Genomic DNA, 14,134 nt, shown 5'->3' with positions numbered 1-14,134 from the left:
ACATAATTGAAGAAAAAAAAGAGGAAAAAAACACAGAAAAATTATGTTCATTTTTTGCTTCTTTTGCCTCGCACTTACATTAACAAACACAAATTATACCACGTACAACAGCAAACGCATATATACATATAAAAAATGAATTGAGCGTTCTTGCAGCGAAAAATGCTGCGTTTTTTATTGTTGAGAGGGCTGCGGCTTTCCAACTTGTTCGTCCACTAAAATCACACACAGGGTGTAACTTAGAACAATTTTTATTGTCGCTGCTTAGTACATTTTTGATTTTGTACCCCTGTTTAAATGTCGTTCAAAATGATCGACTCGTTTTTAGCCCCATACGAAGTACAAAGGGGCTGATAGGATTACGATGCCGTGTGTAATTGATGGAATTCGAAGCAAAGGGGTAAGGGCAAAGTATTTGCCTATGTTCATAGATGACGAATCCGCTATGAAAATTGTGTATGTCCGTCTGTCTGTCATCTGTCACGTCGATATCTTGAGTAAATAAAATCCGATTTCAACATTTTTTTCCCCCTGATAGTCGAAATAGAGAGGCTAAGTTCGAAGATGGGCATATTCGGGTCGGCCCTTCGTGAGTTAGGGCCACCTACGTGATTTAAGGTCTTTTGGTGATATTAATGGTAAAATAAACGATGAACCTTAGAAGTGAAAGGCTACTCGGCCCTATGTGTATTTTGCGTATAACTCGAGTAAATTTGATCCGTTTTTCCTAATTTTCTGTTATAGGTAACTTTTAATTGTCTTCGGCAATTGCCTAAGATCGACGGTATTTTACGACAATTTTTATGGTAAAGTGGTTCACCCATAAATCATAAACAATTATCTCGTCCATGTTTTGCTTGGGAAATTTATTTCGGGCTTGGTACGGGCGATCAATGTAATGACCGAGGATATGTGTATGAATCGGATATTGTAACATTATTGAGAGCAACGAGAGCCAGACACTTCGAACGCAATTTTTTTTTGTGTGTATAAAGTCTAGTAAATTCTTTTGTTTTAGTTAGATTTAAAATTCCAAATACAAATTGTCCAATACCAGTCATACCTTTCAGATCATCAAATAAAAGACGGAAAAAGCTATCGACATACACTTATTTCCGTATAACATAATACGAATTCGATTATATGCAATGTCGCAACTTTGTGTATAATATATGAGCTATCACGTTTATAGTTGCCATATTTTATTGCTCATTATTGGCATGAGTATATTACACATTCAATATATGTACCCTCCTACATACTATATCAACGTTAAATAAAATGTGGTTTGAAACAAATTGAGTGAAAAATACATTTGTGGTTTCGAGTAAGTGAATTTCATTAGACAGACAACTTAATTCCATGTTATTAGGTTGGCGTTTTTTTTTCTTCTTCTTTATTTACTGGTTAGCTACTACTAATGTTTGAGAATGTCTTCGTTATCTCATCATTTGAGGGCTCGCTAAAATTTGCATCATGGGGTAGTTCTGTATTTCAATCAACATTAACACGCAAAAGATTTGCTATTGGAACGTTTCAAAATCTTTTTCTTTTAACTTCAAACATTCGAAGGCAGATGCACAAAATAGATTACAAAGGGGGCAATCAAAAGATGAAAGTTTCTCAACATTTCCATATACTTTTGTAAGGTTTTTGAAGTTAATTATTGAACCGAAATGAATAATTATGATAATTGCTTTGCGGCTATGAGGTAATCTAATAAAGAAATCCCCATTAGTGTCTTTTGGTAAATGCAACATCAGCAACAGATGTATTAACAAGTCGAAATTTGGTTTGACCTAATTTTTTTTGCTTATTTTCCTTCTTTTTAAATTTACATTAAATTACAACTGACTACTTTATTGCAAGATACACTACGTACACACACGACAAAGCGACACTTCCTACCATATGGAGAAATGCCGAAAAGTGTAAATAAAGACTGAGCGAATATAAATCTTCGTTCATGCAAAAAATAATTTTGTCCTTCAAATTATTCGGTTGCTAAAGGCTTACCGTAATTCATTTTAATTTGATGTGGTTTCGTGACAAAATTTAATGGACATTCCTTTTAAAGATGATTTGTCGATCGCAAAAAATACGTGTCACTAAATATCGGTAAACAGGCTGCGTAGCTGAATCAATCGCAAATTTGAAATGACATTGTAGATAATTATATCGGGAACGTCTCTTTGGTGCACTACACTTTTGTGGTGTACGATGAGACTTCAGGCTGAAGTTAAGCAGGAGATGCGTGTTAATTAGGTAAAATAAAATAAGAGTCGAATGTAATCAATTAACGCATCAACGATGAGTCAACGAGAACCATCTGGGCAATGTGAGTCAGATTTTTGATTTCGCTTTTTTTTTTTGATTTGACCAACTGCACCAAACGACATAAAGAAAGATTAAATGCATATGAGAGTGTGAGTACACGTTAACCCAACCACACACTAATTACCAATTAAAAATCTTGCCGAATTACGCAACAAATCCAATTTTTATGATGGAAACAACAAATTGATTTAACACTAAATAAAAACCAGACACATAAAATAACACACAGAAGCAAAATGGGATTATGTTGATAACATTTCGGGGCGTTTAATTAAACAACAATAATAATAACATGCAAATTTAGCTGAGAGAACACAACCATATTCATTCATAAGAACGTCTTTCATTCTTCAACGTTTTTTTTTCTGGTTAATTTTTTGTTTTAATTTTATGAAAGACCATTTGGTCCATTCGTTTTTAGAGCGAAATAATTTCGGGTCCGTACATTGGGTTGTAGATTTTTTTTTTACTTGTGTGTGGATATATATCATTCCAAACCAATTTATTTAAAACATAAAACATACCGCAGATATTACTAACCCAATAATAATATTTAAAAAAAAAGTTATGAAGGAGAGAGAACACAAAAAAAAACCACCGAGACCTTTTCAATCCGTTTCGGGTAATAAACTAATCTATTATAATATTTATGTTAGGTAAGATTACAACCATCCAGAAACTTAAATAAAATTAATAATTTTTGTTGTTGTTGTTGTTGTTGTGGCTGTTTATGATGGACTAAGCGCCGGCTTATTGCTTCTTTTTTTGTTCGTCTTTCGCCTGGTTGATATTCGTTGAAGTTTTAATGACTTCCTATCTTATTTATTTTAATATTTATGAATTTATAATCAATCCTCGTGTTTATCAGTTGGTGGGCAAAAATTACGTTTTCTGTTTTGATTGAGACCGTTCCATGAGCAAACATATTTCAAGGAATCGTGGTGGCGGGATGGTTTGATTTTCTTTTGTTGTTGTTTTCGTTCGTTATTTTTAGTTTCCTACTTTAACACCGCAATAGTTCAATGATAAAATATCGATAATTTAATTTCCATCTGAATGTGGACAACTATCTTTATGCATATAATTCAATTGACAGCACAATTGGCATAACAGTAGAGGAAATTTATTTGTGTCCTTCTTATTGTATGAGTGAACCAAATTTAAAGACACCATGCCCATTTTAATAAAATCTCTCTCCAAAATCTACTCACAAAAAAAAATCCTTTTTGATTTACAAAGCTCAGCCACACAATGATTTCAAAGGCATAACAAAGAACCAGTCGATCCAAATATTTTGGTTCGAAGGCTGGGCGAAAACTCTCTCAGTCCAGATTACATACATTATGTATGTACCTCAAACAATGCTCATTAAAGGATTATACGTTAACTTAATCCGCATTACAATACATTGAGCGAATTAGCACCGATAATCGCATTGTTAATAAAATCGGCACAATATCAAACATCACAGGATAATCCGAATAAAATGTCATCAAGCACATAATCCCGAGTGTTTGTTTTGTATACACACACACACACACATTCCAGCATTTTAGGGACAATATTTTTTATGTAAATTTTATTTATAAAACCACAGAAAATCAGAATAGCAAATTCCGAACGACTTTTACCGATGGTGAATGCCAGCAAAAATGCATTTTGTTTCCCATATATTTATTATTCATTTCGGTTACAATGCGGACGACAATGCTCTAATTCTTCTAAATACTTACAGATCTATATGTGGTGTATACACGCATCATACGCACATAATACACTAATTCATTGCAAGTACCGTATACGGTATTATGCGTCTCTTCTGCGTTCATAAAAGGGACTATGAATAGTTCCACATTTTGTTTTGTTGCCACATTATATTTTCAAGTACTTGGCGTACTTGAATCCAGTAAAATGTAACTAAAAGGAGGAATATATGCCAACGAACAGAAGTATCCTACGGTGAATTAGTGCGGGATTATGATTATTTTGGTAAAAGAGCAAGCAAAACATTTCATTTTTTGTAACAAATAAAATGTTTGCCATTTTATCACAGTATGACTCCATTCAGGAGTGGTTTCTTGGGGTGATGATTCGTTTGCATTTGATGCTACCATAATACGCTTTCTGAATGGGATTAAGATCGTTAATAACAAAACACAAATTGATGAAATTAAAATTGAAATTATTGCCGTAAATGAAAGCTGAAATTAATCATTTTTGATGTGAATGTTTAGAATGTGGACTGGAAAGAATTTTGAACCGAAAACGTATTGAAAAATGATTGGTTGTTCCTAATCATGTAACTTAAGAAATTTCCCGTATTAATCAGAGAATCCATCAGACTATAACGCGACAAGTAATATGTTGCTATCACATTTTCTTCATTCGAACCCGGGAACTAAGAAAAGAGGGCAAACTACATCCCATAGGGATTAAAATTAATATTACATTCAGAAATACCAATTTTCAGGTTCATATAAGAGGTCTAGTTGATGTTCTCCTTTTATAGTGAAGCTTATGTTCAGACTGATGAAGTAATAGATTTTAGTCACTGCACCACCGAAAAGCGAGTATAACTTCATTGACACGAACGTTAAAACTCATTTCAATGGGTCTACTATCTTACACAACTATTTTTTTACCAGGTGGATGAAATCATCTTCAATCATCTATATTCTCACTATTCCGCGTCCAAGTTTTTTTTTTATTTCTAATGCCAATGAATTAGTTACAATCGAAATTAAAGCATCTTCTTCGTATTTCATCAGCGTTAGTGTTAGGGCACCACCATGATGATGGTAGCTGATTCACCCACTTGCAACGAATATGATACCTTATTTCAAAAGTCCAAAAATGCATAACCCGATATTTCAATGAACAATTCAAGACAGCCCTCACAGTAGAAGGTTATCCAATCAGGTTGATATGGCCATTATCAGCGTTTGTTGAGGCACCACAGAAGGATAGCTGACTCACCAGTTTTCTTGACAAAATCGGTATCAGATGTCCAGTTTTAACGGAAAATTTCAGGAAGGTCCTTATTTCAAGGCTAACCGAACTTAACATGTCGATAACGAATTAGCAAAATAAATTATTTTATTCGCGTCCAAGTGAAGTAAGAGATTTAACGATAATATTTGTTACCTCGTCTACAAGGTTAAATGCGAATCATAAAGTCTCTGGCTATAAAGCAATTTCCCAAATTAGATCAAACCATAAAACTTTATACCACGAGACCATCGTAAAATTAAGCTTATACTTTCGCTTCGTCTCAGATAAATTCCACCGATCTAATCAACTCTGTAATTTGTTTATTGAACTAATCTGTTACAATGTATCACATTTTGAAAAAAAAAATCTTTTATTTCGTAACACATTTGTTAAAAACACAAATTTGTAATAAACTGGACATTAAGCCGACGGTTTTCGTCGATCCATAAACTTTAACAGTCTTCTATTTGTCTTAATAACATGAAATAAATGATGTTGCGGTTTGGTTCTTTCATAAAATTCTTTTTTATTTATTGCTCTCGGTTTTTCTGAATGAAGTTAAACTGATACTTGGAAGAGGTTATATAGCGTAATTTCGTGGGTACAGTTGGTGTGATGGTCAGAGAGTCCAGTCTATTAACGAAATCTTTTATTTAAAGCTGTGCGAAGACTGCTTTATTGTTATATTGGGGCAGTGAGTTAAATTGTATGCAGTTTTGTTGAAGTTTATGCTTCGATTGTGATCACAAGCGGCAATCAGTGGAAAAATTTCGTCTTGTACAATGTAAGAGGGAGTTAACAGCATTGTCATTATAATAAGGGAGCAATCGTTTTATGTACCCATGTAGTGAGCTTTAAAGCGAGTCTATTAATGAAGTGGGAACAACAATAAAAAAAAATTAGAAATCGTTTCGTATGTCAGAATTTTGATCAGCGCACTCCATAATCACTTTGTCGGCATTTATACACTGGCAAAAGTCTTTCATTTGTTATGTCGCCTTTCCATTCAACAACATATCACTTAAAAGAAGACCAAAAAAATAAATTCTTCATAAACTCTCCTATAAGCCAAAAAGTTAAATCGAATAATCATTTGAATAAATTTCCGAAAATAATGACCACGATCATTAAACATTCAATACAATCCAAATATCTACCAAATTAAGATCGACATTATAATTTGATGGATTCTCAATGTATCGACAACGAATTTCACGCGGTCCATTCAATAGAATTAAACTGACTGTCTACTCTCGAAGATGGTTTTTCTTCTAACAATTTTTTTTTTTGAGTTGTTGTTGTATTATTATTCAACGCTGATTAAATTGTTACGCTCTTTGTTCACATTATTTTGAGCCGACATTAATGAGTTATAATTTATATATAACGAATTCAATATTTATACATCATTCGTACGTACACAGTATGTGCATATTGTTGGTGTTGTGTTCTTTTTTAATGTACAAAAAAAAGAACGTTCATTGTTTGGTAGAGTTTGAATTTATACATATATGTGGTGTGCGGAGCAGAAGATAGAAGCAAAAGTGTTAATATTTTCTTTTGTTACGTTGTGGATGATGATGGCGCCAGAATTTGACTTTTATTAAACCGCATGGCGCGGCACAAGTTTTGTGTAAATTTTGTATGTCATAATGGAGAGACGTTCATCGTATATATATATATATATATATATTCCGATCTAAGACAGGCCAACATATGAAGTTTTTTTTAACTTCTTTTCTTTCTCGTTTGTTAATATATGCTCAGACCAATTTTTATACCGCTTACATTAAAATTAATTTTTTTTTCTCTGTATAATATTATCGTTGCATTAATTATAACTGTTTAAGTAGATTAAAGAAAGCGAATTTTGTTTTCATACAATCTACACGATGATTTTTAGTATCCAACTAAAATGCTTTGTTACCAGCATTAGGACTATACATTCCTTCCAACTTTGTCTGGTAAAATGCACATTACATTTCGTGCAAATGTCGTCCCAATGCAAATATATTGCTAGATTTACTTGCACATTTTGTTTATTAATTTATTCCGAGCTAAAGTAATTAAGTAATTTAGTTACATTACTCTCATTAAAATCAATTCTTTGACGTAATAGTTTTACCAAAGGTAATATATGCACTTCGATCGTTAGTTTCGTTGAACTTTTGTTGAACAGCGGCAATTAAAAGAATTTTTATAGAGCGCTTACCGTGCCATTTTTCACGAAATTAGTCATCAACGATAATACTAATTACTACAAGACTGGTGGCTGATGAAAGAAATGTGCTATATAGATTCTTAATGAAGAAAATGACGTTATTTACGCTAACATAGAGTTCAGAACATTCTCGCAGATGAAGCCCTATCTAAGGGCGTCCTATTTCTTTGGTTTTCGATCTCATGAAATTATAGAGAATAAGTTTTGCATTTGATTGGTCCAAAGCGAGGATAGGTGTGAACTTGAATAACAGGGACAAGGAATCACTGACAACAGATTTGTGATCACACAGAAAGAATTTGATGTAATTTTATTGCAGTAGTTCAGATTACATCAAAATGACTTCAAAAAAATGTAACTTACAGGAAAGAGCAAACAAAATTTTAGCCTAAGTTTGCTACAGCTGATTTTCAGCTGGTTCACTCATACAAACAAAACTGATTATATTTAAAACTGATTATGAATGTGTATACGGATTTAGCAATGCACACATGGGCATGCATAGCCAGTTTTGATTGTATGAGTGAATCAGCTGAAGCAAATTTCGGCTGAAATTCGATTGCCTTTTCCTGCACAACAATTGAAAAAAATTATTTTATTCCTGAATGACTACTCCAAAGTATAGTTTTCAGAGGAATATGCCGAATCTGCATGGAATTGCTAGAGTTGCCATAATGATCCAAACCATATTTGTTTTCCTATTCTATAGTACAAGTGTTTCGATGTGAACCGTGAACATGATTTATAATGACCCGCTTCCGAAAGTGAAGTGAAAACATCATTCGGCGTTAATTCAATGAAAAAAGGAGTCAATGAGGATGTTTAACAACTGAAGGTTCGTCTTTTTCTTGTTGGAACTGCATTCATTTTTAATTTATATCAGAACCGAGTCGCATTCGAACGAGCTAAAAAAAACTTAATTTTCTCAACGAACAAATTAATTTTTTCTTTACCTTCACATCCTGACAACTGACATTTGAATTTCTTATACGATTGAGGAATCTGCACTTATGTGCTGTTACCACTATATGGACATTAATATTAAAAGCAAATTATCAATTCACGATCAGTTAAACAAAGTGTTTAAATATTCGATTTAAGGCTAAGCAAAGGAGATAAAAAAAAATATTTCAATTTAGATTAATGTGATAAATTCAAGAAAATTAAATTCAAATATCCATTTGTGATAGCAAAAACAAAAAAAAAATCGTTGTAATTATTGGTTACCACAAGTGGTACAGTAGTAAATTAAAGCCTTTCATTCAAGTTTATAACTCTCTGGCAACGACCATAAATTAGCTACTTGTTTATTTTTATATCATTTACCCATTACATTCAAAAGAGCGAAAGACATTCCGATTTCATTTAATCCGTTAGATTGGCGAACCATTTAAGGTTAGAAGAAATACATTTCTAGAAAAATATTAAAACCCGACGATCAATTTGAATTTATTTCTTTTATCTAATTGGTTGAATATACTTGTATTATACTGTGTGTGTGGAGTAAAACCGCGTCATGCACAATAAAATAAATCTACGTTATGTCTACGGCAGGAGAGATACCTTGGTGGTTATATCTAGATGTATACGTTCTACGAGTGTCTACATGTATATTCATTCTAATCCACATAGTCTCTCTGAATCTAGATACATATATATTTGCCAGCCGGATTGTACTAACCACGTACACAGCAAATGAATGCCTTTACGTTCAAATCTATAATGGTAGATCAAATTAAAATTTAATTTGCGCTTTAAATCAATACATAAGATCGTGATTCGCGGCCATAAAACAAAACTTCTATTTTTTTTAACGTAAGTTGAAAATTCCATAATGAAATTAATTGGTTACCTCTCCTTGTTTTAAAGTATTTTTTAACACACGGAGAGGGTTTTTTTCCATTCTGATTTGAGTTTTCTGTTTTATTCACCGAACAGCATGTATAACGAAAAAATCTCTGATTAAATAGAAGACGGAACATTATTATTTCAAAGTCTATGATGTGATAGGAATAGAATGGGTTGTGGGTATTTTACAATGAAATGTTTTGTGTGCAGAGGTTAGTCACGGCATGGCATACAAAATTGATATTCATTTATCGAGCCAAGTAGCAAGTAATTAGAAGTATTTAAGTATATTACCTACGTATGTGTGTAGGCAGCTGAATGCTGTGGTGGTTTTTATTTTTCTCTCCTGTTTCATTTTCTTCGTTTGCTATAGATATATGTACGTACAGAACGTCTAACACTGGTGGTACAAATATATAAAAAAAATTGTTTGCGGTAAACTTCGACAATAATTGTTGTATTACTATCGTACATTTTGTGTACATGGATGGTGTAATTGTTCAGACCGTATTATTATTTGAAATCAAAAATGTGGCTATGTCTGAATTAAAGGGCGTATGCATTCACGTGTTCAGTATTAAGGTGTTTGCTAAGTTGTAAAATGTAATTTTCCATTTATACTTTTTGGGATCAAGTGCGTTTGATGGTGTAAGTAGGTCACACTGGTTCCGAAATATCTGCCGTTTTTGACTCGATCCATTCATATTAACGGTAATGTTACCGAGACATTTAAATCGTTGTGAGACACTGTAGTACTTCAATGATTTAAATTAAGAGTTTAATTCAGACATGTCACATTAGCGAAATATAAGCAAAATGAAATTTCATTCCATTCCGTTCCGAATAGGCTTACGATGCTTGTTTTTTTGCTTTAAACTATCAAAAAAAAACTTTTGTAACATCGTCAGCCAATTCGAAGGCTTTAATTTTTCATTTTTCTTATGATTCGCTAATGTGACATGTCCCGTTTCTGTACTTAGCGATTCAAATATTCCATTGGAAGGTGTAGTTCCCTTTTTCTACAATATCCGGATGTGAAGCTGAACAAAACATCATTTTGCCTATGTTCAGAGTATATGGCTTGAGTCAGTAGATAGGGTAAATAACTGCACACAAAAAACTTTGATTTTTTAAATCAATTTGATGCGAAAAAGGAAACAGGACATCAAGGCATCACACATAAAGAAAAAACTTTCAATCATCCTCATAATTTGAAAGCGGGCACAACAATGATTTACAAAAGACCATTCGGCATATTACACACTTTTTCCCATATAACAACAGTCATATCCATCAAAAAAATTTTTTTTTGATAGCTCATCAAATTGTTTCGGTTTTTTTTTCTCCTAATAAGAAAGATTCAAATACGGGAAAATAGCTAATACTTAAAAATGTAGTCACATTTGTGTTTTGCTGCACACACAAAAAAAATGTAAGAAAAAACATCTTGAATTCGATTGTGTGTCATAATGACACAACAGGGGTTTCAAATTGGGTTCTTTAAGTACTTAAATAGCTAAAGAAAAGTCCTTTCTTTCTGTTTTGTTTGTAAAAAAAAAAGTTTCTGTTCACAATTTTGAGAACTTTAAGGGATAATCGTGTTGAGGGTAAATTAATTTTTTTTTCTCTGCAAATTACTTAGAACATACCCTTTCTGTCATATGGTATAAAATCCAACATTTATCAACAAATGTCATGGGTGTTTCTCAAGTATGTTGTTGAGAGAATTCCGTTGTTTAATTCGCTAATTTTCCACTTTAAATGACATGCGGCAAGCCTGGGTCGATTTTAAGCAAATTGATTTGTTGAATCTAGTTATTCTTTTTAAGGTCCTGGTCTCGTAAGATCTTGTTTCGCATCCTTTGGCATACCAGCTTTCAGTACAACATCGTTTGTGTGAATTAGTAGCATTAGCTGTTATAATGAAGCATTATGACGAATTAATTAAAAATGCAGAATTTTTAACAAGATGAAACTCTGTAGGTTGTGCATTACCGAGCATTGGTTAATCTCCAGATATTTGTTTTCTGGAAGGTTTACAAATATTGCGGGACTAGTTCGTAATTCTCGACGAATAGTTACACTAATGAAGACCTATCTGTTTAAAAGTGGTAACCCTCGAGACTATAGAGAAAATTGATGTCGTGGAAAGATATGAAAACAGCTGCTAGGTACAGAGAGACCACCGTTTCCATAAAATAGCTACCGTTTCTTAATAAAGAGGTTCAAAAGGTAGAACACAAATTTGTTGTAATATTTTGAGTTTGATAGCGACATGAAGACATCAAATATTCGCCACAGTTCATTAAAATCTAAATATATTTTCACGCCGAAAAATTTCGGCCGAAATCAAAGACCATCTTTCCGTCAATAGCCAAAAACAAAAAAACGTTCAACTCACACTCTCTTCATTGTAATGGCATTTCAGTAATGAACGCACCGCGCTCTAATTTACTTGATGGAAAACCTTATGCTATGTACTGTACAGAAAAAAAAAACGAAAAAAAAAGAAAAACACGCGGGGACAATGTGCGACAACATGTTAACTGAAAGATTTTCTTTGTGATATCGTGTGCGCTGATTGATTGGACTTTTATTTTTCGTCACAAGGTGATGATTAGCATGCAAATGATATGCATTAGAGGAACAATTCTTTTATTGTTTATTTAGTAGCGGTGTGTGTACGTTAGAGTAACAGAGTGGATCATAACATTGTTAGGAAAATAAGTTGGTCGGGAAACGAAAATTATCTACACGTAGATTTTTGGGGGGTATAATTAACGATTGTAGAAGGTAAAGAATTTTCCATTAAATTAATGCGACTGGAGTGTTAGCATGAGCTATCAAAAGAAAACTTGGCTCAATGCTTGAAATTGAAAATGTTGCCAATTAGTGTGGTTAACATCGCCTTTCCTTTGACTCAACAAAAATTTGAAATCGACCACATTATCCGACTCATCTTGTCTGATCTAAACTGAACATAACTTCATTAGTAATCAGATCCTATTTTCGGATACTCAACAACTGGACGCCTCATTGCATTTAACTCAAGCATACGGCATTTTAACAAAACGTAAACTCTCGGAAATATAAATTTGTCACTTCACCAGTCAGTGTAATGTTTAATGTGTAAATTTTCGGTCATAGTACATCAAGAAACAGTAAGCAAAAAATGAAGAAGACGGAAAAAACTCTGAGTGGAAAAGAAAAGAGTTGAAAAGAACAAAATAATTTAATGCTCCGGCTGATTAAAACACCAGCCCTGGAACATAATGTTAGATTTATGCGGTAAAAGTGCAAATATAAATTTTATTAAAATGCATTTTGCCTACACACTCTGGCATCAAAATGAATTATGTGAATAGATCAAAAGAATGGCATGCAGTGAGCTGTATGTACGTACAGTATAAGTATATATGGATACACGTAACATGTTTTGAAGATAAATAAATTTCCAGTTTTTTTTTCTTCGTTCAAATTATGTTGTAGATTTTATATTGTGCTCGTGGATATACTTAGATAACATGTGTTTTGATCGAATAACATTGAGTTGTGACAGAGATTTTAACTGTTTAAAAATAAAATGTCTTTTTCGCTTAATTGCATTGCATTTATCATTTCGCTTTTGCAGTACGTTCAGTTATATATACATATATACATATACATATATATACCATATATATTCATAAGATATCACACACTGTGTACAAGTACACTATAATGTTTCGTAAGTGAGTCGCAATTCGGTTACCTAATAAATAAATAAAAATCGTCGACTAGAACTTTACACGTGTAAAAAGTGAATAAATCAAAACGGTGGACAAAATGTGGTTTCATAAAATCGGAAACTTGTTCCAAGCCAACGGATAGTTGTTGATATTTTTCTGTACTATCGACTCCACAACAAAAGACAACCTATCAGAGTTTATATTCATGTGAGTAGGGAATACATATTTACAACTTTATTGACTACGATTTTATTGGGGTAAAAGTTAAAGTCCCAATACGATGATAATAGGGTATATCATGGAACCATCCTTAAAGAAATAAACTCTCTCACACTCACTGGTGCTTCCGATATAATATAAAACATCCGAAAATCGAATAGCCACAGGCAAACACAGTTTGACAATCAAAATAAATAGCCATTCCGAAAACCGCATCAAAACATTTTTCTCAGCACTAATTCCGAAAAGCCACAACCACTTTGCGAAAATAATTTCTCTCAAGAGGAATATTCACCCCAAAAATGTTTTCCATTCAATGTTCAAAGAATTTATATGTGCGAAGTGTACTACACACAGCACACAAAATGTTTGTTATAAAAAAAGGGGGAAAAAAAGACACAGACCAGAGAAAATGCTTTGGTTGTTAGAAACAAATCAACCTCGATTTAATTCTGGATATAGAATATAAGTGGGAGGAGTGTTTGACTTTTCTAATATCATCCTAAAGTACACTCTCACGATGATATAATGCATAAGATTTACGTTATACCCTTCAAGGGAACCGATATATTCAATTTTTATTTGTTTGACCTGGTAATCTTTGAGCGGTTTATTTGAAACAGTTTCCCCAGTGATTGACGTAGTGTATACGATTGAGAATCTACACAAACGTTTTTGTTTTTATGAAATCCGTAAAAAGACAAGTAAATCCGAAAAGAAAGTTTGGAAGACTTTAACTATCACGTTGCAGTAAACGAAGCTTTTCAAATTTACTCATGTGCACGACACA

At 32.9% G+C, this 14,134-nt stretch overlaps 1 protein-coding gene across 8 annotated transcripts in view; it reads right to left on the bottom strand.

Moving 5' to 3' along the window:
- Positions 1-14,134, bottom strand: part of LOC119067127 (transcription factor Sp9) — a 41,315-nt gene that overhangs the window by 4,588 nt on the left and 22,593 nt on the right. Inside the window, exon 1 of one of the 8 annotated variants that reach the window (XM_037169907.1) lies at positions 5,227-5,250. The exons of 5 other annotated variants lie outside the window; for them this stretch is intronic. The gene's annotated coding sequence lies outside the window, so the exon portion shown is untranslated. Of the gene's footprint in view, positions 1-78; positions 190-5,226; positions 5,251-14,134 lie in introns of those variants that run through there. 2 more of the 8 variants (XM_037169908.1, XM_037169909.1) reach the window with 2 other exon arrangements.

The sequence above is a fragment of the Bradysia coprophila genome, assembly GCF_014529535.1.
Source record: "Bradysia coprophila strain Holo2 chromosome X unlocalized genomic scaffold, BU_Bcop_v1 contig_12, whole genome shotgun sequence".
NCBI classification, from domain to species: Eukaryota; Metazoa; Arthropoda; class Insecta; order Diptera; family Sciaridae; genus Bradysia; species Bradysia coprophila.
The sequence above is the reverse complement of the archived record's forward strand: the minus strand, read 5'-3'. Positions and strand labels throughout refer to the sequence as shown.